Source organism: Neolamprologus multifasciatus, chromosome 16, assembly GCF_963576455.1.
Source record: "Neolamprologus multifasciatus chromosome 16, fNeoMul1.2, whole genome shotgun sequence".
Classification (NCBI taxonomy): Eukaryota; Metazoa; Chordata; class Actinopteri; order Cichliformes; family Cichlidae; genus Neolamprologus; species Neolamprologus multifasciatus.
In genome coordinates, this window is record NC_140454.1 from 2,086,367 (window position 1) to 2,111,617 (window position 25,251).

Consider the following 25,251-nt stretch of genomic DNA (forward strand, 5'->3'; position numbering starts at 1 on the left):
TGTGCTAGCTCACGTGGTTGCAGAGCTACAGGGATTTAAAAATAGTTACGCAAAACGGAGCGTGCTGCTCTGACCGGCTGCTGAGGTCATGGCTGCACATTAAACATGGAGACTTTTAAACATCAAATGTGTGAATTTCTTTAGTCTGTTGGCAGATCACAGTATTTATATTCTGTTAGAATCAAGAATAAAAATCATCTTTGCACGACTGCCATATTACATTATTTTATAGAATCTGATGCATCACTGGAGAGTCTAATATATATGAACTTAGCTCAACCTGAAGCATCTGCAGCACTAATATTAATCTCCATAACTTTTTTAGAAGAATAATGATTTCACTTTTGATTCGTCACAATTCGTCAATAATACAGTTTTCACACATACTGGTCCTTTCAGGAATCCTCCGGCATGTTTCATGGCACTAATGGTCCTGAGTCTGAGGACTCGGTGTTTTGTGTTTCTTTATATTCTTCTATATTCTTGTTTATTCTGCCTTGTCTTTTGTTTAGGTTTGCTATGTGTTAGTGTGTCTGTCCATGCTTCTCTGTGTCTGTTAGTTTCCTGTTTTATTCTGAAAGTTCATGTCTCATGTCAATGTGTTCAGTTTTACCTTTCTCCTGTCTCGTTAGCCTAATTTCTCCCAGCTGTGTCTCCCTCCTGTTGTCCATTTCCTAATTACCCCCCTGTGTATTTAAGCCCTGTGTTTTCCTGTGCTCCCTGTCGCGTCGTATCCTCAACTTCCTGTGTGTTTGTAATGTCCAGTCCTCCAGCACCTCGGTTTAGAGTCTTGTTTTCCTTTTGTAAGTTTTATTTTGTGAATCATTCTTCCAGCAATAAAGCTGTGTTTTCAGTTTATTCACGTCTCCCAGAGTCCTGCAACTTTGGGTCCACCACTTCTGCTCGCCTGCCACACAGACAGTCATGACAATGGCAAAGACGTTGCCATTGGTTAGAATCACCAAAGTTATAAAATATGACAATCAGCCAGTAATGTGTGCATAAAGGTGAAGATGCTGTCAGCCTACATGAAAGAGTAGAAGAAACTCAAACAGTGGACGAACAAACTCTGTAACTGTGTTGCTGGAGTTCAGAGATCTCTGCTGTTAACCTCGTTTGTGATGTAAGAGAAAACTCAAGGATAATAACATCAGAAGACCATGAAGGACACGATGAGTCAAACTGCACTAAACTCCAGGATAAAAAAAGCGATCAGGCAGTTGAAGAAAGGAAAGGCTGTCAGCTTCCGTTTCATCTGCCATATTTACCACATAATCCACTGAGGCCTCTGAGAGGTTATTAGTGGTGTCGTAGTAATGCAATCATCTACTTTCTCTGGTAGAGTGAAAGTTGCAATTACTAATCCAATTTAGTGGCAGAGGAGTCATGAGTGTTAATCTGGATGTGGCAGCTGTTTACTCTCATTCCCGTGAAAGAGATGCATCAGAAACAGCCCCACTAATACCTAACGGTACTAACCTTAAGATAAGGCCATCAGCTGAGATGATTTTCTTTTGTTGTCATTACTGAAAAATAATATTTGAAGCACTTGACAGCAACCTGTTTCTCAAGATAATCCTCAAACCACAAACAGCCGCTGGCTTAACATAAAACAGAGTTGTGGTCAGAAGTTTTCACACACAGCATGAACTGTGGTCACTGTGGGCTTGTTGTACAGGTTTATTGAAACTACATGAAAACTAGAATGAATCATAAGATGATCATGGGTGTTTTCCATCATTCTGAATATCAGCAGATCATTTTAGTGCTTTTAAGAATAAGAATAACTTTATTTATCCAGAGGGAAATTATTTTGTCGTGTACACGCTCAAAGCAGCAGGAGAGTCAGAGGAACAGATGAATAAGATATAAGATATATACAATAAGAATAGTAGTGTACAGTAATATACAGTAGGATAGTGCAAGACATAGCATCAGATAACTCTAACGAAGTAATATATATGACTATATCCTGGTGAATAAATAACTGAACTATCAGTGCAGGCGAGTCTATAAAGTGACAAAGTATTGTGCAATAGAATAAAGGGAGTAGCAGCGTATGATGGGGGATGAAACAAATATTCAATAAGTACTGTTGGGTGATATTGGCTCTGAGAGGGAACAGAATAACATTGGTGATAGTCTCAGGAAGATCACCTACAGAGTGAGGAGGAGTTAAACAGTCTTATTGCCACCGGCACAAAGGATTTCCTGTGGCGGTCAGTTCTGCATTTCGGGGCGATGAGTCTTCTGTTGTGTTTGCTCCGATGGTCCAACATGGGGGCGTGCATGGGGTGGGAGGGGTTGTCCATGATAGAAAGAAGCTTTTTTAGCATTCTCCTCTCAGACACCTGCTCCAGGTTCTCCAGTCTGACACCCAGGACAGAACCAGCCTGTTTAATCAGCTGTCTTCACCCCACTGCCCCGGCACACTGCTGCAGAGAACACGACGCTCTCCAACACCGAGTGATAAACATGGTCAGCATTTTCCCACCAACACTGAAGGACTTGAGTCGCCTCAGTAGGAAAAGCCGACTCTGCCCTTTTTTGAAGGCAGCATTGCTGTTCTTGGTCCAGTTTACAGCCCAGGTGTACCCCCAGGTACCCTTAGTCCTCCACTATCTCCACATCAGCCCCTCTGATGGTGACAGGGTTATACTGACAAAGACAAACTACCAATGGTGGTCCGATCACCAGTGTTGGGTAAGTTACTTTAAAAAAGTTACTAATTACTTAGTCAATAGTGTATTTAAAATACTTATCTAATTACTGTGTCTGAAAAGTAACTTAATTACTCAATAAGTAATTTAACTAAATACTTCTTAAAATCCATATAAACCTTGAGTGGACAAACAATAGAAATTAAACTCTTTAAATAATAAATATTTTTTTAAAGACGCAGCGGTAGCATCTCTTCCACAGTGTAGCCTGCAATCATTTTTAAGCTCACCTTCAGACGCTTTCTGTGCTGCTGAAGTAAAATCACGTTTTGATGCTTAGCAGGAGTTGCCACGGTGATATCCATGGATGATGAACAAGGATCACTCAGAAGTGTTCGTCTATGCTGTGTGTCAGGCGCTTCAGTAGATTACTCCTGCTATTAACAGCAGCCCATAGTTTTTACATATTGAGTTTACTTCTACGTTTAGAAGACAAATTATTGAAATTAAATAATGATGTTCAGCGAGTTTAATTATTTTACAATGTAACACAAGTACATTGTAAGTAACTGTAATTACAATACCTAAAAATGAACAGTAATCAGTTACTCTATTTTTTCAGTGGAAAAGTAATTTAATTACAGTAACGCGTTACACCCAACACTGCCAATCACAGTAAGGTATCTGCTGCCATCAACTGTGATCAAACGCCTGTTTTTATGAACTGGCAGGTTTCCATTTCCTACCAGGGACACCTTCACTATTGCACACCAAGGGTGAGGCTAAGCTCATGCAACATCCATGCAGCTGTGGGCGTGGACATTCATTCCTTTCCTGTTCAGTCATTTTTATCTTCATTTCTATATTTTACAATTAAAGAGACCCTCCTAACTTTGGATACTGTTGTGAAGGTGTCTGTTGTTTCCTTCTTACTGAAACTCAAAATCCTATTTAGCAGAATTAAGTAATAATTAAGTTAGGGTAGATCAGCATTTATGAATTACATAAAAGATAACAATCAACATGTGTGTTGTAACATTTACAGGATGGGGTAGTTGCCATGTTTTACTATACAGTAAATTAAACATTTCTATTCTTATTAATTAAAGAAACATTCTCAGTTGAAATGACAGCAAGTGTCAAAGGACTTGTTGAGGTTTAAATTTATCATCTTAAATGTTTATATGCTGATTATATTGCTTCATATGAGAAAGGCCTAACTCTGAGTACACTCTGTGCCAAAACGTGCAGACAAGAAACTACATGCTTTTGCAGAGCGTGCTTTTGCAGCCAGAATGAAGTGAAAGTGAAACCAACCAAAAGTGTGGTAGTATATAAGTAACTAGGCTTCCGTTTGTGCTTCAGACTAGTGATGGGATTTCCGGCTCTTTTTAGAGAACCGCCCCTTTTGGTTTGGATCACTAAAAAGAGCGGCTCTTCAGGTTGTTTTGTTGCTTTAATTAATTTATTATTAACAATAATATAAAATTATGCACAAAAGGAATTACTAATGTAAAAAAAAAGTGGTTTTATTTATATACGTTTATATATAAATATATGCGGTGGCCCCTAGAGACAAAACAAACTCCAAAAAGCATATACAAACTCCAAAACACATTTCTAGCATGAACTGAACTTCCAAAACAGAGCTACTAGATCACTTAAATTACACATTTGAAAGCATGAAAGCATATGTGTATTGTTTGTGTATTTATACACAAGCATTCATATGGTAAAAATGGTAAATGGCCTGTATTTATATAGCGCTTTACTAGTCCCTAAGGACCCCAAAGCGCTTTACATATCCAGTCATCCACCCATTCACACACACATTCACACACTGCTGATGGCAAGCTACATTGTAGCCACAGCCACCCTGGGGCGCACTGACAGAGGCGAGGCTGCCGGACACTGGCGCCACCGGGCCCTCTGACCACCACCAGTAGGCAACGGGTGAAGTGTCTTGCCCAAGGACACAACGACCGAGACTGTCCAAGCCGGGGCTCGAACCGGCAACCTTCCGATTACAAGGCGAACTCCCAACTCTTGAGCCACGATCGCCCCTCATATATAGTCAAATAATAATTAAAAAAAAATTCATTTACCTGTTACTACCACACACCAAATCCGGTCGTTGGTACTTGCTGGCTTGTGCAGCCACTAGGTCAAAGCTCAACACTGCCCCCTAGCATCCTGGAGCACTTCTGTTGTGTTTTGTACGTGTTTTGGAGTTTATACGTGTTTTGGAGTTTGTACGTGTTTTTACGTTTTTGAGTTTTTACGTGTTTTGGAGTTTGTACGTGTTTTTACGTGTTTTGGAGTTTGTACGTGTTTTGGAGTTTGTACGTGTTTTTACGTGTTTTGGAGTTTTTACGTGTTTTGGAGTTTGTACGTGTTTTTATGTGTTTTGGAGTTTTTACGTGTTTTGGAGTTTGTACGTGTTTTGGAGTTTGTACGTGTTTTTACGTGTTTTGGAGTTTTTACGTGCTTCAGAGTTTGTACGTGCTTCAGAGTTTGTACGTGCTTCGGAGTTTGCACGTGTTTTTACGTTTTTTGGAGTTTTTACATGTTTTGGAGTTTGCACGTGTTTTTACGTTTTTTGGAGTTTTTACATGTTTTGGAGTTTGTATGTGTTTTGGAGTTTGTACGTGCTTCAGGGTTCGTACGTGATTTGAAGTTTGTATGTGCTTTGTCTGTAGGGGCCACCGTAAATATACTTTTATTTATTCACTCCACATAAAATGTAATAAATAAATCATATAATACAAAAACCAACTATTTACATTTCAACTTTTAACTATTTAAATTTTCAGCTTTTTCCTTTTAAACAAATTTAAAGTGAAACAACACAAAACACTGCAAACCACAATACAATTAAATATAAATTAAAATATGAAAACAAATAGAAGATGCACATTCTCTGTCATATGGACCTGCATGAATAAACTTTCTGAATCCTTTATCATCTGCAACTGAAAATAGTTGTGGATGATTACTATACCTTTCTAATGTGACGTTGTTGTTCCTGGCTCTCTTTCTCTCTCTCTCCCTCCCGCTCTGTTCCTGTGCTACTGAGTGTAACTACCGCCCCTCCCCCCTCTTCCAGCATAAAGCACAAGGCTCACGTGCGGAGTGAAGCAGGAAAAAAGTGCGAGAGAGAGGGTGAGAGAAAGAAGAAGAAAAAAACACGGCTTGCGTCGCTCACGTCAAAGATCCGGCTCTAAGAGCCATTTCGTTCGCGACCGACCCATCACTACTTCAGACCTGGGGTTGTGTGTTTTGTGCTCAGGTCTCCATATTCCGGAATATGTAAATTAAAGATCATTTTTAAAGTAAAAAGACTACTTTTGAGCCGTGTTTTCTTGGCCCTGAAGAATCCAAAAGAACCGTTTTTAACACTTGGTGCAGTGACCCGAGATTCTTGTGCGGCTGAGGGGACTAGTTTGGACCTTAAGGTACGATCTGATATGAGATGGACAACAGACCGGTTTAAAAGAGTATAAGTAAGTGCAAGCCTGTAAAAAATTGTGCACATTGGATAAATTCTAAATTAGTTGTCCACTGAATTGATGATTGTTACCATTAAATTGGCTCAGTAGTGGAAATTAAACTAAATTATAAAATCTGTTAAGTAGATTTCAGGTGACATGTCCATGATAGTTTTGGGTAATTTGGGATAAATAAAAGTAAAGTTTGAGGTTATTTGATGAAAGCTCATTGTTGTTAATACTGGGGTGGATTTTTAATTGTTGCGACGTATGTTTGAAGTTGGTGTGTTGTGTGTGTGTGTTACGTCAGCCAAGAAAAGAGATATTAGGTTAGGATATTTGGTTAACCCTTTAAAGCCGGTCGGAGCGGGCACGCTCTGTTTTGCGTAACTATTTTTAAATCCCGGTAGCTCTGCAACCACGTAAGCTAGCGCAATAATTTTTTTTGCATATGAAACCGGAGGAGTTGTACTTACATTTTATGCCATCAGCTTGTCCTCGGTCACAGTTTCCTTCCACATATAGCTTTGCAAAAACTGCATAAAAAGCTCTTGCAGCAACAAAAACATAATATTCCAGAAACATGCTTTGCCGATCCGATCAGCTGTTTGTAACACTTCCTACGTCCATCAGCGTGAACTATCGCATGTCCGCCTTGACCTGCCCGAAACCGGAAGTGACGTTATTTTGCGGAAATGTAGTTTTTTTTTGTTTTACCATCAGGGCCTCATGAGCCTATACTGGTGTTTTTAAAAGTTATCTTTGACTTTATGACTTTCTGTGGCGTTTCTGGGATGCTTAGGACTCATATTGCACTGCTGGAAATAGTTTATTTTGATGCATATGCTGCTTTTTTGCAAATTTGCATTATAATATTTATTTTCATTTTTCCTGCAGTGTATAAAAATTGGTGTATTTCAAAAATAAAACTATGAAGACACTCAAAATAAATTTCCTGTGGTGGGAAACTATTTTGTGCAACTTTTTTGTATTTACAGTTTTGAGGGATAAGCCTTTTAAATTTTAGCTGATAAATTTTTAACTAGAAATATATGTTAAAAAAACAAAAACAATTTTACATTTTTTGTAGTTTATTGCACTTTATGTAATAACTATGCACTTAATGCAGACATATTATTAAAATTTGGGCTATAATGGTTGTATTGATGTATAGCAACTTGAAATGCTCCCAAAAATGGCTCCACAGCATGTAAAAATATAGTTTAAGCTCTGGTGGACTTGGTTCTATGGTAGGTCTTAAAGGGTTAAGGGATATATTCCTGTATTGATAAGTGGTAGAGTTGGACTCGGGCACCAGATAATTCTGCTGTGGAATCCCCACAGTAGTCCTTTTAAATGTATTTAAATAAATTTTAGGACAGAAGTTGGACTTCTAGGGGTGCAAAATGTTCTGAGTGTGATGGCTCCGTCTTGCGGCGCACGCGCTGCAATTTCCTGTGACGACAGGCTCATCCGGGTGATACCCGCGACAGGTAGGGACAGTCGTTAATAATCAGTGGTCAAGCACCACTTTTCTTGCACCGTTTGACCGACAGGGTTGGACCCGGGTGGTCCCGTTTGAACGTGATTGACAGGTAAACCTTAAGTAAAGCTTAATGGCGCACACTGGATTCGAAAGCGCCCACGAGTGGGGTTTCCGGTCAACTCTCGGGGACCACTTTTAAATTAACATAGGGCCTAGAAATTTGACCGCTATCGGTGAGGGCGTTCCCGAAGTGGGTTGATTGACCGGCAAGGTTGGACCTGGGCTTAGAGGCTTTTAAATTAATCAAGGAAAAAGTTACGTGTACCGGTACTGAGGTTTGGAAACTGTGATATGGAAATGGTGAATAATATCGGTTTTGAAGAGGTAATATGGTAATGGAAATAATTTATCTTGGCAGTTACTGGCAGTCTTTTGTGATATATAAATGTGTGAATGTATAAATGAAGTGTAAAATTGTTATTTGGATGAATGATTAAAGGTGCACATTGTGTTGGGAGAAAAAGGGCATGGTGAGTCTGTGTGAGACGATTTATTTTATTTATTTTTTTAAGGAAGTTTAGGGAGGAGTGTAAATTGTTGATGAAAGTATTGCGTGAATGATGCTACAAAACTGAGCTGAAAGAATGGTGATAATTGTCCTGATGTCTGAAGCTCGGCTGTTCACGCTGAAGACTGTGATGTGAATGCTTGCAAAACCAAAGAACTTAGTATATTTAAAAGTGTGTGTGCGTGAAATAAGCATTCATGTTCTACTTTATTTACAACATGAAGGCAAAACAACATTTCAAACACAAGATCAGCATCAGTGAAGTTTGTCCAAAGGTCCTAGTTTGTCCAGAGGTCCCAGTTTGTCCAAAGGTCCTAGTTCATCCAGAGGTCCCAGTTTGTCCAAAGTTCCTAGTTCGTCCAGAGGTCCCAGTTCGTCCAGAGGTCCCAGTTTGTCCAGAGGTCCCAGTTTGTCCAGAGGTCCCAGTTTGTTTAAAGGTCCCAGTTCGTTCAAAGATCCCAGTTTGTCCAAAGGCCCCAGTTTGTCCAAAGGCCCAGGTTTGTCCAAAGGTCCCAGTTTGATCAAAGGTCCCAGTTTGATCAAAGGTCCCAGTTTGTCCAAAGGTCCCAGTTCGATCAAAGGTCCCAGTTTTTCCAAAGGTCTCAGTTTGCTCAAAGGTCCCAGTTTGTCCAAAGGTCCCAGTTCGATCAAAGGTCCCAGTTTGTCCAAAGGCCCCAGTTTGTCCAAAGGTCCCAGTTTGTCCAAAGGTCCTAGTTCGTCCAGAGGTCCCAGTTTGTCCAAAGTTCCTAGTTCGTCCAGAGGTCCCAGTTTGTCTAGAGGTCCCAGTTCGTCCAGAGGTCCCAGTTCGTCCAGAGGTCCCAGTTTGTCCAGAGGTCCCAGTTTGTTTAAAGGTCCCAGTTCGTTCAAAGATCCCAGTTTGTCCAAAGGCCCCAGTTTGTCCAAAGGCCCCAGTTTGTCCAAAGGTCCCAGTTCGATCAAAGGTCCCAGTTTGTCCAAAGGTCCCAGTTCGATCAAAGGTCCCAGTTTGTCCAAAGGTCCCAGTTTGCTCAAAGGTCCCAGTTTGTCCAAAGGTCCCAGTTCGTTTAAAGGTCCCAGTTTGTCCAAAGGCCCCAGTTTGTCCAAAGGTCCCAGTTCATCCAGAGGTCCCAGTTCGTCCAAAGGTCCCAGTTCGTCCAAAGGTCCCAGTTTGTCCAGAGGTCCCAGTTCATCCAGAGGTCCCAGTTCGTCCAAAGGTCCCAGTTCGTCCAAAGGTCCCAGTTTGTCCACAGAGCCTCTCTCTGCCCACTGCTCTCCATGAAAGGCTCTCTCCACAGAGGCAGGTTTTCCCCAGAGGCCAGCAGGTGGATGAGGGAAAGGGGAGGCAGGAGGAGCAGCCGGTCCGAGTGTCAGGTGAACTGAACTTCAGGTAAGAAGTTATGACCTGCAGTCTATCTGGGTCAGATATAAACCAAGTTTAGGTGGAGTTTATTTTCATTGTGCTGACTTTTTACAGTCAGTTACAATAATTCGTAGTGCATGCTAGCTAGCATGACGGAGTTTATATACAGCTGGGTGGTGCTATGATGTTACTGATAGTGAACTTTATTTTATTAGGTTAGTTAGTCGAGTTGCCAACTGTCCCGTAAAAACTGAATTCAGAGAAAATATTCGTATTGAGCTGAAAAGGAACACAGTTTGTCCCGGACTTAATGGAAAAAGACACAAAGCTGGAGTTATTTTGCGTCTTTACGCTGCAGCTGCCTCTTCTTCTCCTCTCCCGCTCTCTCTCCTGTTTCTACTTCAATCATAAAACTGATCAATGATCAGCTGATCGGCTTTTCTCTCTTGTTTATTTATTGCTCACTTTGCGCCAGAAAGAAGAAACCAGCAAATGTCGCGCTAAACAACAGCAGCACGTGTAAGCTTGATCAGCTGTTGTTAGAATTTATTTAATATTAATTTCTAGTATCAGCTGATGTTTGCTGGAGCCACAGCTGTAAAGCTGCTGGACATGATGGTTTGGATATGTGGTGAGAGGGAAACATGAAGATGAAACCAGGAGATGTCCTTACTGAATCATCAGAGCTGAACTGGTGATGGAGAAACAGGTTTACCTTTTAGGTGACATGAATGAGTTGAAGTTATGAACTGTTTCTGAGAGACTAATAACACCAGGCTTTTCTGTGTCTAGGAAAGTTTTGCCAGGGGGGCAGGTAGGGCATTAACAGGGAGAGGGGGGCACAAAGAAATACTTTTCTTTCTTATTCTCATTGAAAATGTCTAGCTTTTAACAAATAATTATCACAGCAAGTTTGATGCAGGCCAAGAGTAATATTAATATTTGTGTTAGAAAGACTTGGTTCTGTATAGGCATGAAAACCTACTTTGTTATTTTTAAACCAGTAAAATCCAACTGGTTGTGTTAAACCCACACAGACTGAAACTCTGTTCCTGTGTTTGCCTCGGGCTGACACAGTCAGACTGGATTGATTTGACAGTTCTGTCTGATATCAAGCTTTTTGTCTGTCTGGTCTTTGGGGAACGAACCTGTCAGGTACTCACATTAATGATCATTCATTTCAGATATTAAAACTGGAGTTTATTAGCTTTCAGTGAGATTTCTGCTGATTTTCTCAACTCTCTTATAATCCAAACATTGAAATGTGAAACATATTCTAAGATCAGTCTGTTATTTCCTCAGTGCATCACAGTCAGAACTTACTGTGAGAATACAGTGTGTGGAGTGTGATGTGCACCTGTAACTAAGGCCCCTGTTTTGTTTACATGAGGTTATTTATCATTTATCTCTCCTTTCCTCCTCCTTGTTCCCTACAGCCTTGTTTCCTTCTGCCGTACCTATGTTTAAGTACTCGTAGACAGTAAACAGGTGAGTATTTCATTAGTACCTGATTCGTGCTGTCAAAAATAGCTCCATTGGAAACATGAAAAATATTGATACTCCAAAGGAGCAATTTATTAATTAAGTTATAATCTCAGTAAATGTAAATGAAACGGTTAGATGGACCTCACCTGCACACGTCTCTCGACAGGGACCTTCTTTAGGTGGTTAATGGGTGCCTGTGTATATTTTTAGATAAACTGCACAAACTGTTGTGGGACTACACCAGTAAACGTTGCTGGTGCAGACTTGTAAACTGGCAGCAGCTGCCCCCAACAGAATGTATGAGATGAGGAATGAGGCGTGAGGTTTTGGGCTCATGCTTTAATTTACATCTGCAGGGCTTGCATTAAGTAAGGAACCAACTCCAAGAGTTGTGCATCCCACACCTCTAATAAATAATAAACGACAGAGGTCACTGTGAAGTCAAACAACGTACAGCAGGTCTGTCCGTACCACTGAATCACTAACACTTGTTTGTTTATTTTGGATGTCGTGAGATTTTACTCTTTACCTGAGGATTCCTGCAGTTTCTGTTGCCTGGCAACGGCAATGAGTCCTGCTCCTGGTGCATTTTGTTGGTTTTGTTGTTGATTGGTGTAACACGATAATACAACAGGACAAAACAAAATGGACATCACAGAGCTGACAGGGGACTGCATGTGAAGCAGTAATATTAAATCATCACAGGACAAAGTGCGGCGATGCCACCCACCCACACTCCGACTCACTCAGTGTTTTATTGTATGAAATTTACAACAATTTACAACAAAACACTCCTGTCGTTCCTCAAGTCTTCTGATTTGCCCATCGTTCATATATTTTGTTACACACTGGTTACATTGTGCAGTCAGAGTGTTCCCTGCCTGACAGATTACATGGACTCGTCCTCCACTGGTTTCTTCTTTTTCCTGTTGTCTGTTATTCTTTTTTATTTCACCTTTGATTCCTTTTTATTTAAACGGCAGGAAGTCCTGGTGAAATTCAGTGTCTGTCTTTTTATTAATTTATTTATAAATGTTATCACTCCTGTGGAAATCACCACTTCCTCTGCTTCTGAAACTCGTTTCCTCTCATAGAATAACGAGGCAGGCCCAGCAAGCACATACATACAAACTGAATAGAGACTCTAAATACAAACAGAGTAACATGTTTCATAAATTCGATGGTCTCTGAATAACATTTCTTCATTACTCTGCCTCCTGACACTGTGTCTGTCTTTGTCATTGGAAATGATTCGTCGGATCTACTGTTTCAATTCAACACTGTTGGGTCTGCACTCACTTTATAAGCTGCTGATAACCATTATTCATAAACATTTAAGACCCTCAGCCAGCAAAAAGCCACCACATAATAACAGCTGTGATGCTTCTGATTAGTACGTAAAGTTATACGATGCAGACTCTAAATTACAGTTTTCTTCCAATTTGATGTACAACAGTCTACATCATGAGTTACCATGGTGATCGTACATCACCACACACTGCTTCTTCCTGTTCCTTATGTACCTCTGTCTCTCTTCCACAGCATGTCTTTATCCTGTCTTCCTTCTCTCACCCCAACCAATCACAGCAGATGGCCCCGCCCCTCCCTGAGCCTGGTTCTGCTGGAGGTTTCTTCCTGTTAAAAGGGAGTTTTTCCTTCCCACTGTCGCCAAAGTGCTGCTCATAGGGGGTCATATGATTGTTGGGTTTTTCTCTGTATCTATGAAGCGCCTTGAGGCGACTTTTGTTGTGATTTAGCGCTATATAAATAAAATTGAATTGAATTGAATTGCAGACCAACAACACTGAGTGTTGTATTCATTGGTGAGTTATCCTTCCCTCCTGGCAGTTAAAGAACAAAGTGTGGTTCAGGAAGGTTTTTAAAAACCACTTTCTGAAGCATCGCCCAATGAGAGCGGAGTTTATAACCACAGGGATCAAATCAAATGTAGCTGACTTTGTTGTGTCCGCTTCCTGTGAATGAACTGAAACTGAAGTCAACATATTTTATGTTTTAGTTGGTGCCCTTGCATTTAAACACAAATCAAAATGATGTGAACGACAGGCTCTCGGGTTTCTCATTTGGTAGATTAATCGTAAAAACACGTGACATTAAACTGATAGTAGAAACTTGCTAAAAATAACTTTAAACTGATGGCAGAGTGCCACATGCATGATATGGAGATTGCTTCTCTTTCCAGGTTATTTGAAAGCATCATATGTAAGACGAACGAGCTCTTGGAAATGAAAAGACTGACTGTAGTGGTTTCAGCTGGATAGTTTCAATCATGGTAAATGGATTTTCTAAATGCCAAAGTAGCTGCTTTATAGATTTGGCTTCCCAGAGAGAAGAGCAAACTAATTTAGCTGGAATATTGCAAACTGCCGAGATGCTCCCTTGCATTCAGAAAGCAAACCGAGAAGTCAGGTGGATTGCACCGTGTCCCTCTGTGCTACACACACCATATCCAGCCTCTGACAGATCACTTACCGAGCCATTTTGATGCATCTCAATTACAGTCGGAGTCACTATTTACTGCTGAATGGCGCCCGGGGTGCTGACAACCTCTCATGCTTTCTTTCATTTGGGTTTTAGCTCCATTTTGCTGTCAGTTAAGTGTGGAGATGCTAAATGTGCATTAGCCTTACACATTAAGCGCGGCTCCTCTGAAAGAAATCTAATAAAAAGTCTTTGTAACTATATACATGCTCCTGTTTGTTTTATTAAATTAACATGCAGCTCAACACATTCAGGTCAAAGGGATCAGGGAAGCTGTGCAGGCAGACAGATGGAGACGGCAACATGGTGCATTTATATGAAAGCAGCTAAAGCCTAGAAAATAAGTGATTGTGTGGATACAAGTAAACACGATGCAATGATATCAACGTTTAATAATTGAACATGAGAAAAGAAGATGAAGAAAATCTGGCCCATGCACTCCCAGAAACCAAATATGTGACTGTCTTCCTTCTCTCACCCCAACCAATCACAGCAGATGGCCCCGCCCCTCCCTGAGCCTGGTTCTGCTGGAGGTTTCTTCCTGTTAAAAGGGAGTTTTTCCTTCCCACTGTCGCCAAAGTGCTGCTCATAGGGGGTCATATGATTGTTGGGTTTTAATCTGTATCTATGAAGCGCCTTGAGGCGACTTTTGTTGTGATTTGGCGCTATATAAATAAAACTGAATTGAATTGAATTGAACTGCTGTTTATGTTCCAGTGTGGAAACTACACTGAACATCAGGGCTGTGACTTAACATGTGCAATTAAAATAACATGTAGTATCTGTGTTATGAAAAGATAAACAAACTGTCAAAACACAATTTCTATCATCAAAAACTACGATTACGTGAACTACATTTGATCATCCTGATACCCAGCAGCAGCTGAGGTCCGTGGCCGAGCCTGCAGCCGTCTCTGTCTGTATATACAACTGACCCCCGACCATTACTGACCCACCACCAAAGCTTTCATGCACAATGGTATTACAGGCAGAATAATGTTCTCCGTGGCGTTTCCACACCTTTCACACCTGTCACATGTGCGCAGGTTGAACCAGTGAGAAGGAAAAACGTGGATAGAAGAACTGCTGGTCTCCAAATCCGGAGCAGGGTCAGAGCGTTATGGCAGCTGAAGGCTGTTAGCTTTATACATCACTTTTCATTCAATCATTAATTATTATTAACGTCTGTTTCTCGGCTCACAGGCTGGCTCTGCCCGAGGCTTCATTGTTTTAAAGGTTTTTCTTTTGTGCTCGCTAAGGGGAACGACTAATTATTGGAGTTGTTCTGTGTCCCGGTTTGGCACCAAATCTAAATAAAATTGAAATGAATCACTTTATGAATGATTTGAAAATGCTGCAGATGTAGTTTGTTAAATGCAGACCTCAGGACCGTGCGTTACTTCTGCAGAGAGACTGAAACTAGTCTCAATGAGGGATTGAATTTAACGTCCACGCCCTCTGCAATGCACCACAGAACCACTTCACATATGATCCACTCTCAGAAACAAATAAATCCATGTCGCAGCATGACAGAGTTATGGTTACGTTTGGTGGAGGCTACGAGTCCATCCTTCCCTCACAAAGTAAAGTTTGACCGTTCGAGCTCAGATATGTCAAACATGTTCAGAGAGAGATGGACCTTCTCATCATTCATCCGTGATTCCAGAACAAAGTCATTCAGCCTGGAGAACCCAAAGGTTCTGATGAGCGTGAACCCTGTGTGGTTTGGGAGTGATTTCACAGTACAATCCATGAAGGAACTGGATTCCTTTTTATGTATTTTAATGACCATGGTGATAATGACAGACTGTTGACTGATGCACAACACGTTCTGGTTTAAACATGTTTGCCTAAGAAGTCCTCAGACCCTGACAGACTTCTTTTAAACACCATGGAGAGGAGCTGACACCATAATCAGACCGCCACCAGTCTTTGGAAAACCTCAGATACCATTCCTGTTCCAAAGACAATCATCCAATGGAAAATGATAACAGTAGCACTACATCTGATGTTATGAAATGTGGATGAAGATCCAGGGCTTTGGGAAGCTTGCCGGTTCGATCCCCAGCTCAGTCCTTGGGCAGCCTTGCTTCTGTCAGTCTGTCCCAGGGCAGCTGTGGCTACAACTGTAGCTGCCTCCACCAGTGTGTGAATGTGAGAGTGAATGAATGGTTATATAAATGCAATCCATTATCATTATTAAAAACTGGGTCTATAACGGGTAAAGCAGACTAACATTTAGCCTCAAGAATGTCCTTCCCAAATCCCTGACGTCAACCTTCTTTTTCTGCAGACAGCCGACCCTGGAGACTGTCGTTGTGCCCAGGTGGGACGATCGGTAAGGAGCTGGCTGGGCTGTTGTAGCGAGGAGGCTTGGTTGCAGGGCTGATTCTTACTTCCTTCTTTCCTACTTGAGAAATACAGAGGATGCAGGTGGCTACATGTGGGTGGCTACTAGGTGAAAGCGGGGCACTTGTATGAGCTGGTGTTATTAAAGGTGAGCTGGTTGGATATTGGGGGGTTAAAGATAGCCTTACCCTTTCAGCCTTGTGTGAAAGAGCGTTTGTCATTTATCGGAACAATTACTTTAATTGTTGCCCAGTCATTGTGCACACATATTCTCCTGTGAGAGCAAAAACCTCACTTTTACTTTCTTTAATATACAGGTTTGACTTTAATCAGCATTTTGGAGTAATGAATAGAACTGCTGTTCAATTATAAAACGAATCCTCAAAATAGAGTTTGCCTAATAATTGTGCAGACAGCGTGTCATCTTTATGCCGTGTGTCTTTTATATAGGATAAAAGGAGATTTAATTGCATATCACACTTCCTTTGTTGTCTCCAAACAGTGTTGGTAGCAGAGCATAAGAAACCTTACCTAATAGCCCCAGCTAATGCTCCAAAATAATAATAATAATAGTAATAATAATAATAATAATAATAATAATAGTAATAATGGTAATAATAATAGTAATAATAATAATAGTAGTAGTAGTAATAATAATAACAATAATAGTAGTAGTAGTAATAATAATAATAATAATAATAGTAATAATAATAATAATAATAGTAATAATGGTAATAATAATAGTAATAATAATAATAGTAGTAATAACAATAATAATAATAATAATAATAATAATGGATTAATGGATTGCATTGAGCTTTTCGAGGCCCTCAAAGTGCTTTACAATTCCACTATTCATTCACAAAAGCGCGTTCTGCTGAATCCACAGTGATCAAACTTTTCCTCATGTGCTGTATATCATATGCATGATCTGTAATAAGCACACAGTAATGGTTACATTACTGCCATGCTTAAAAAATGGAAAAAAGCCACTCATGATTTAATGTTTTGTTGAGCCATCCATCCGCCCTGACCTCCTCTCCCTGATAATTTGGTTGTGTTTACTTTCAGAATGATTTTTCCCTTGAGCATAAACATGCTTTATTATATAGCATTATTATATAATGGTGCTGTGTGAGATGTAGACACATCAGTCCATTACAGAGAACCACGTTTGGTTGTGGTAGCAGCTCTGTGTTTCATGACCCTTTCCATGGCAACATCACTGGAGCTCAGGTGTTAAAACAGTGCGGGAGCATGCACACGGTGATGGGAAAAGCACTGAATGATAGTGATTATGTGCAGATGCTCATCAGGAGACAACATTCTCCCAAAGGGCATTGCTCTTTTGTTGACCACAGCTATTTTGTTTCAAGAAGCAACGCTGATTGTCTATTTCTACCTCCGTTTTGTGAGGAACAAGTAAATGCGAGATTTTCTTCCACAGAATGACCTTGTTCTTCTGTATGAAGTCCTTTCAGGGAAAAACATTTCTGTGTAAACTATGGCTGAGTGCTTTATGGACATGAATGGCAAGACATTTCAATTTAGACCAAATTGGGAGTATGGATCAAAACAAGCATTCCGGCTCACTATTTTCATCTGTTCAAAGGAGTATTGAGTGCTGCTTCATTGGGGAATTTTCCTCTCTGATGATTGGGAACAAGCTGCCAGCGCACATGTATCCCTCAGCTTGAAATAACACCATTCTGCATGAGCAGGCCTCCCTCTATTAAAAATGCTACCAGAATCTCACCGTGTTGCAGAAAGCAAACTATCCTGCAGTACTCTGAGGATAAACTCAGATATTGTGGTGGGGGATGCAGCCATTTCTCAAAAGGCAATTTCCTCACAATGGAGTCAGCCATTCTGATTTCTGGGGAAAGGCTAATATCATTTGAGGATAGCTGAGCTACACTTGATTAATTGTTATGGGAACAGGTAGTGATATGGCAATCTCATATTCACAGTACGGGAGCAAGCGGGGTCTATTTTTAGAGCAGGCAGTCGCCGGGAGTCACATTTAACGAACGTTCCTGAACAGCAGGCAGAAGTCAGAGCTGTTGGTTATTTCTGATTAGAGGGAAGTTATTCTCTAATCTTCCCCAGTTTAACCACCCTCAGTGGCCTTATGAACACAGAGGGACGAGGTCTGAATTAGCTATGGTACTCTAATTGATGGATGAGTTACTGTAACTAACACATTCAGTATTCTGGCCGAGCTTTGATCAAAGTCAGCAGCAGATTTAATGACTTATTAACGTTATATAAATGCCTTCTTTAACATGTTTCCTGCTCTTCAGCTCATGTAACTCAAACAAGAAACACAACTGTACAGGTCAGATAACTCTGACAGCTTTTCAACACCATGAATTTCTTGACTTTGAAACTCAGCGTTCACATCTGTGAGGCTTCACGGTATAGCCAATCTATATGATCTATATATTTGTACAAGCGATTCTCGTACCTGCTTTAAAAAAGATGAAACATCTTTAAATCCCTGCACCTGTGTGAAGGAAACGGTGCACAGATGTTGATAAATCTGCATCTACCGATGGAGAAGCAATGCTATTACACACCACCGCCCACAGTGTTTACCTTCATGTGCAAATGACACCAGGCAGCTCCAAAGTAAGCTCAATCACTATGACGCCCATCAGGCTGGCCTGTTACTGATCCAGTATTCTGCTGTTTGGCTATTGGAGATGGCAGATTACACTGGGTTATCAATCCTCTGCACCAGTCCCTTTAAAAACATGTTTGCATGACACGGCAATGGTGAGTGTAAAGAAAATTAAGGTGTAGTTACACAGTGATTGTGATAGATGAAACATCAGGGGACCACTACGGTTCACAAAGACTATTATGAGTAGATCTTAACCCTTTAAAGCCGGTCAGAGCAGCACGCTCCATTTTGCGTAACTATTTTTAAATCCCGGTAGCTCTGCAACCACGTGAGCTAGCGCAATAATTTTTTTTTGCATATGAAACCGGAGGAGTTGTACTTACATCTTATGCCATCAGCTTGTCCTCGGTCACAGTTTCCTTCCACATATAGCTTTGCAAAAACTGCATAAAAAGCACTTGCAGCAACAAAAACATAATATTCCAGAAACACGCTTTGCCGATCCGATCAGCTGTTTGTAACACTTCCTACGTCCATCAGCGTGAACTATCGCATGTCCGCCATGACCTGCCCGAAACCGGAAGTGACGCCAATTTTGCGGAAATGTAGGGTTTTTTTTACCATCAAGGCCTCATGAGCCTATACTGGTGTTTTTAACTTTATGACTTTCTGTGTGGTTTCTGGGATGCTTAGGACTCATATTGCACTGCTGGAAATAGTTTATTTTGATGCATATGCTGCTTTTTTGCAAATTTGCATTATAATATTTATTTTCGTTTTTCCTGCAGTGTATAAAAATTGGTGTATCTCAAAAATAAAACTATGAAGACACTCAAAATAAATTTCCTGTGGTGGGAAACTATTTTGTGCAACTTTTTTGTATTTACAGTTTTGAGGGATAAGCCTCTTAAATTTCTCTAACTAGAAATATATGTTAAAAAAACAAAAACGATTTTCAATTTTTTTTGTAGTTTATTGCACTTTTTTGCAATTTATGTAATTACTATGCACTTAATGCATACATATTATTAAAATCTGGGCTATAATGGTTGTATTGATGTATATCAACTTGAAATGCTCCCAAAAATGGCTCCACAGCATGTAAACATATAATATAAGCTCTGGCAGACTTGGTTCTATTGTAGGTCTTAACCCTTTAAGACCTACCATAGAACCAAGTCCACCAGAGCTTATATTATATTTTTACATGCTGTAGTGCCAATTTTGGGAGCATTTCAAGTTGCTATACATCAATACAACCATTATAGCCCAAATTTTAATAATATGTATGCATTAAGTGCATAGTAATTACATAAATTGCAAAAAAGTGCAATAAACTACAAAATAATTGAAAATCGTTTTTGCTTTTTTAACATATATTTCTAGTTAGAGAAATTTAAGAGGCTTATCCCTCAAAACTGTAAATACAAAAAAGTTGCACAAAATAGTTTCCCACCACAGGAAATTTATTTTGAGTGTCTTCATAGTTTTATTTTTGAAATACACCAATTTTCATATACTGCAGGAAAAACGAAAATAAATATTATAATGCAAATTTGCAAAAAAGCAGCATATGCATCAAAATAAACTATTTCCAGCAGTGCAATATGAGTCCTAAGCATCCCAGAAACGATACAGAAAGTCATAAAGTCAAAGATTTTAAAAACACCAGTATAGGCTCACTGAGGCCCTGATGGTAAAAAAAAACCTACATTTTCGCAAAATGATGTCACTTCTGGTTTCGGACGTAGGAAGTGTTACAAACAGCTGATCGGATTGGCAAAGCCTGTTTCTGGAATATTATGTTTTTGTTGCTGCAAGCGCTTTTTATGCAGTTTTTGCAAAGCTATATGTGGAAGGAAACTGTGACCGAGGACAAGCTGATGGCATAAGATGTAAGTACAACTCCTCCGGTTTCATATGCAAAAAAAATTATTGCGCTAGCTTACGTGGTTGCAAAGCTACCGGGATTTAAAAATAGTTACGCAAAACAGAGCGTGCCCGCTCCGACCGGCTTTAAAGGGTTAAAGGGTTAATGGCAATCCATCCAAATGTTGGTGCTGAAGCCAGTTTATTATGTGTTGGAAGTAAAGGAGTCAGGGATCACCAAAGATATTACATGAATATGTCATGGATGTATTTACAAAGATTAATCACTAGATATTACATTAGATTACTGAGTGTATATACCCATCATCTCTATATCAAAGTATTGGGCCAGAACGCTTAATCTGTGAATTCAGGTGTTTTCAGCCCCGTTGCCACAGTTCCTTCCTGTTGCACCATCAGCTGTCTGTGGTATTATTGTGTTTAGAAAAACAGCAACTAAGCAACACCACAGACCATGTAATGTAACTAAGATTTATTTATATAGCACGTTTCACAGATAAATATCCCAAAGTGATTCACAACAAAGCCAGAAATATAAAGAAAATAAAAATATGAGACAATGTAGCCATGTATCGCATGCCTGAGAGCGGCCAATCCGGGTTTGAGAAGGACCTGTGGTCTTTTTTTCAATTTTTTCAAACAAAACACGCAATAAGGGTTCGTAAAGTTACTAAAGTTAATTAGTTAATAAGTTAATTAAGTCCTGTTAATGTTGGTGGCATCACAATGGACCCAGAGCCAGCAGTGCACGGGCATTTCCGACACCACTTCATCAGAAAATGTACTATTGCTGTGTGATTTTTATTACTATTGATGAAGGCTACTCGCCACCGAGCTAACATTGTTAGCTGGTGTTAGCTGAGGTTAGTTCACAGACTCTAGACTGTTAGGCTGTTTCTAAATACTCAAGTACGCAAGTCCATAATTGCGTTTTCGCTAGTCCTCGCTAGTCCTCGCTAGTCCCGACTTCGTAAGTTCACAGTCTGGACCTCCTGAGAACGCAACGCGATCGTTCTACAATTGGAACAACAGTGTACATGATGACATCACATCACGGTGATTAATATTTGCAATGGAAATTACACATGACATAAAAATTAAACATGATGTAGTAGATTTCATTAAGAAAAGAAAAAGATCATTTAAAAAAGTATGTTAAGCACAAAATTTTGTATATAATGATGTGCTACGTGGTGGCTAGCTGCACAGCTACGTTAGCATAACATAAACACAGTGAAGCTGGAGGATGAACGCTAACATCCATCATACATACATCAGGGGCTTGTTCAGATTAAACAGAAGAAAATAACACAGAATGATGCTGTGTTATGGTGCATAACAAAATCTGTGCTAAATTAATAACTGCAGATGTTCAAACCACCTCTAGCATTAACATCATTTCCATTTACTTTCATAGATAAGCTATGTTTTTAATAATGGCCAGCAGGGGGCTGCTCATCTGGTTCTGAAAATAAATCGTCATCTATGGCCTCAGAAAACACTTTTATGGCCTTGGTTGCTATTTTCAGATGTTACCTTTTATAACGTGATGCTAATTTTGTAAACGATTGTACTAATTTATGTCCTTAGATATGATTAGAGATAGATAGATAGATAGATATGGTATCTAACCAGATTCTTACTCTGGATGGCATTACTTGGACGACTGTAATTCATTATTATCAGGAAGTCCTAAAAACTCCCTGAAAAGCCTTCAGTTAATCCAAAATGCTGCAGCAAGAGTCCTGACAGGGACTAGAAAGAGAGAGCAGATTTCTCCTGTTTTGGCTTCCTGTTAAATCCAGAATTCAAAATCTTGCTCCTCACATACAAGGTCTTAAATAATCAGGCCCCATCTTATCTTAATGACCTTGTAGTACCATATCACCCTATTAGAGCACTTCGCTCTCGCTCTGCAGGCCTACTTGTTGTTCCTAGAGTATTTAAAAGTAGAATGGGAGGGAGAGCCTTCAGTTTTCAGGCCCCTCTTCTGTGGAACCAGCTTCCAGTTTGGATTCAGGAGACAGACACTATCTCTACTTTCAAAGCATCTTTTCTCCTTTCTTCACTGGTGTATTATTGTAGGGTCTAGCTCATGATATACAGAGTTTGTTGTTGTTGTTTGGCACTTTATAAATAAAACTGAATTGATTCCACACAATCATAGTACAGAACCTGGCTAGTTAAGGATTAGTAATGACCTTCTGATGGCAGCTGATTCTGGTCTTTTTAATCATTCTCATCCTTCTCGATCTTAGTGCAGCATTTGGCACCATTTCTCATAATATCCTCCTGAGCAGATTAGCATCCATTGGTATTAGGCACCTCCCCTGCCTGGTTCACCTCATATCTCTCAGACTGCAATCTAGGTCCAATTTAAATCCCACTCTTCAAGTTTCTGTTTCTGCTGGTGTGCCCCAGGGTTCAGTATCAGGGCCTCTTTTATTCATTTATCTACATGCTCCCTCTTCAGCATATATTCCGAAGCTATAATGTCAATTTTCCTTGTTATGCGGATGACCTCCCTCTCGAACGGTCTTATGGAGATCAGATCCTGGTTCTCCTCCAATTTTCTCAAACTTGACACTAATAAAACTGAATAAATCTTAACCAAATCTCAGAGTTTCTCCATTAATATTGAAAATTCCCCCATCCTTCCTTCCCCTCAGGTAAAGAGCTTGGGTGTCATACTCGACACTACTCTCTCATTTCAGTCTCACATTAACTATGTAACCTGGTCTGCATACTTTCACTTACTCGTCCCTTCCTTACTCCCCATGCTGCTGCCATCCTCATCATAGTCTTATTACTTCCTGGATCGATTATTGCAACTCCCTCCCATTTGGTCACTTCCTCAGAATCCTGCAGCTTGGGTCATAACTCGGACTCCCTTAAGAAACCAAATCACCCCAAATCTTCAACAGCTTCACTGGTTGCCCATAGAAACCAGGATTGACTTTAAAATCTTAGTTCTCAAGTTCAAGTGCATCCATAACCTTGCCTCTCCTTATCTCTGTGATCTGCTTCATATCACCACAGTTTCCTGCCCTCTCAGATCTTCATCTTGTTGTTCCTTCTGCTCGTCTCATCACTGTGGGGAAGAGAGCTCTCAGTCGCTCTGCTCCTCGGCTGGAACTCACTTCCTCCAGTCTTAAGAAATATAGATTCCCTTATTTAAGTCACCGCTCAAAACCTACTTGTTTAAACTGGCTTACTCGCTTTAATACACATTTTACTTGCTGTCAAATCTTTTGGTGTTTATTTGTTTTTATTTGTTTATTTGTATTTTAATCTAATGTTTTACTGATATCTTTTTCTCTTTGTAAGGTGATCATGGTTTTTAGAAAGGCGTCTTCAAATAAAATATATCAATATTATTATCATCATCATCATCATTATTATTATTATTATTGTTATTATCATTATTATTATTAAGATAACTCTTTATTGTCATTGCACAGTCATACATAGTACAATAGTACAATGAAATTGGAATATTATTGTTATTATTATCAATATTATTATTATTATTATTATTATTATTATTATTATTATTATTATGTTACCAGAAATTGTTGGAAACTAATTAAGATGGTCTGATTTCAAAAACAAAGATAACAAAAGGTAAAATAATGAAGTCAGGACCCTCAAAAGCTGTAGACATAAGCAAGGCTCCACCCATCAACCTGTAAGTATTTGTGAGGATGTCAGAATCAAACCCTCGCAGACACTCAGACGTTGCGTCCCGACTCACTAATTTCTATGTTTTGTTAGTGACTGGTCACATGACCTGCTTAGTAATTTCCTTCATGCAGTCTACATTTGTAAATGGGTGAAAAGCAAGTGGCTCAGTGAGATATTTTTATGATTATGTACACCTTGGAAACTGGTAATGTAATTAAGAGTGAGACACTGATGTTAATTAACTTTGGTAGAGGTGAAGGAGCTAGGAGCTGCTGCTGTTCCAGCTAGTGTGAACTGGTGTGTCTGAGCAGTGATTAATCATCCGAGGCCTCTGGTCTGTCAGTAAACGGGAAAAGGACACCTTGGCTTTGAGCTGATAGTAAGGTAAAGGCTGGTGGGAAAAAATGCCCCCAATTTTTTATTGTTCATTTATTTATTTATTTATCTATTTTAGAGAGGGAGCCTGGTGGGGTTCCTGCTTCCACACAGAAATGTCAAGCAGAGGGCGTCTGAGAAATAATTTAAACACAAGTGTAAGGTGCATCCCAGAGAACCTAGGTGATGTAATTACATGTTTTCCCATTATTCATATGCAGACATATGGTATTCCTCACAGCGAGGTTTGTGACAGTGGGCAGCTGTGAAACGGTCCCTCGCTGTCGATGCCATAAATAGAACCCACAAAGGCTTTCTGTGTTTAAAGAGAAGCAAATAAATACGTTGTGGCTGCTGCTATTCTCCTGTCACTTCGGGAGTTGGAATGCATTAGCCTGAAGCACATTTCCAACAGCTGTCTCTAACCATATTGTATTTCACTGCTTGTTTGTGCACTCATCAGTTATCGGGTGGTGGCCTAAATTCTCGGTGTTGCTTCTTGAAACCATCACTGATCAATGTCTGCACGTGTCAGTCACATATGAATGGGGAAATGCACAAATTTGCTTCTCAGAAAATCAGTGCTGCACTAAAAGCTCGACGGCATCGAACGACGAGTTATTCCGTCATTGTAACAGGTGTTTGACACAAACAAGCGTGCACTGCTATCAGTTTGCCTTCAGAAAAACACCGTGAAGGCCAGCTCTGCTTAGCAGGGAAACAAACATCATACTGCAGTCAATAAAAAGCTGACGGGAGGGGGAAGTGTGGAGCTAATCCAGTGATAAGTAGATCTTGTGCT

At 40.0% G+C, this 25,251-nt stretch overlaps 2 long non-coding RNA genes across 2 annotated transcripts in view; both read left to right on the forward strand.

Annotated features, from left to right (window-relative positions):
• LOC146499972 (uncharacterized) overlaps positions 1 to 25,251 on the forward strand; it is a 233,805-nt gene that overhangs the window by 67,241 nt on the left and 141,313 nt on the right. The window lies entirely within an intron of this gene.
• On the forward strand, positions 4,828 to 6,381 carry LOC146499973 (uncharacterized). The gene is made up of 2 exons (XR_014869781.1): positions 4,828 to 4,880; positions 4,982 to 6,381. It is a non-coding gene; the product is annotated as an uncharacterized LOC146499973 (long non-coding RNA).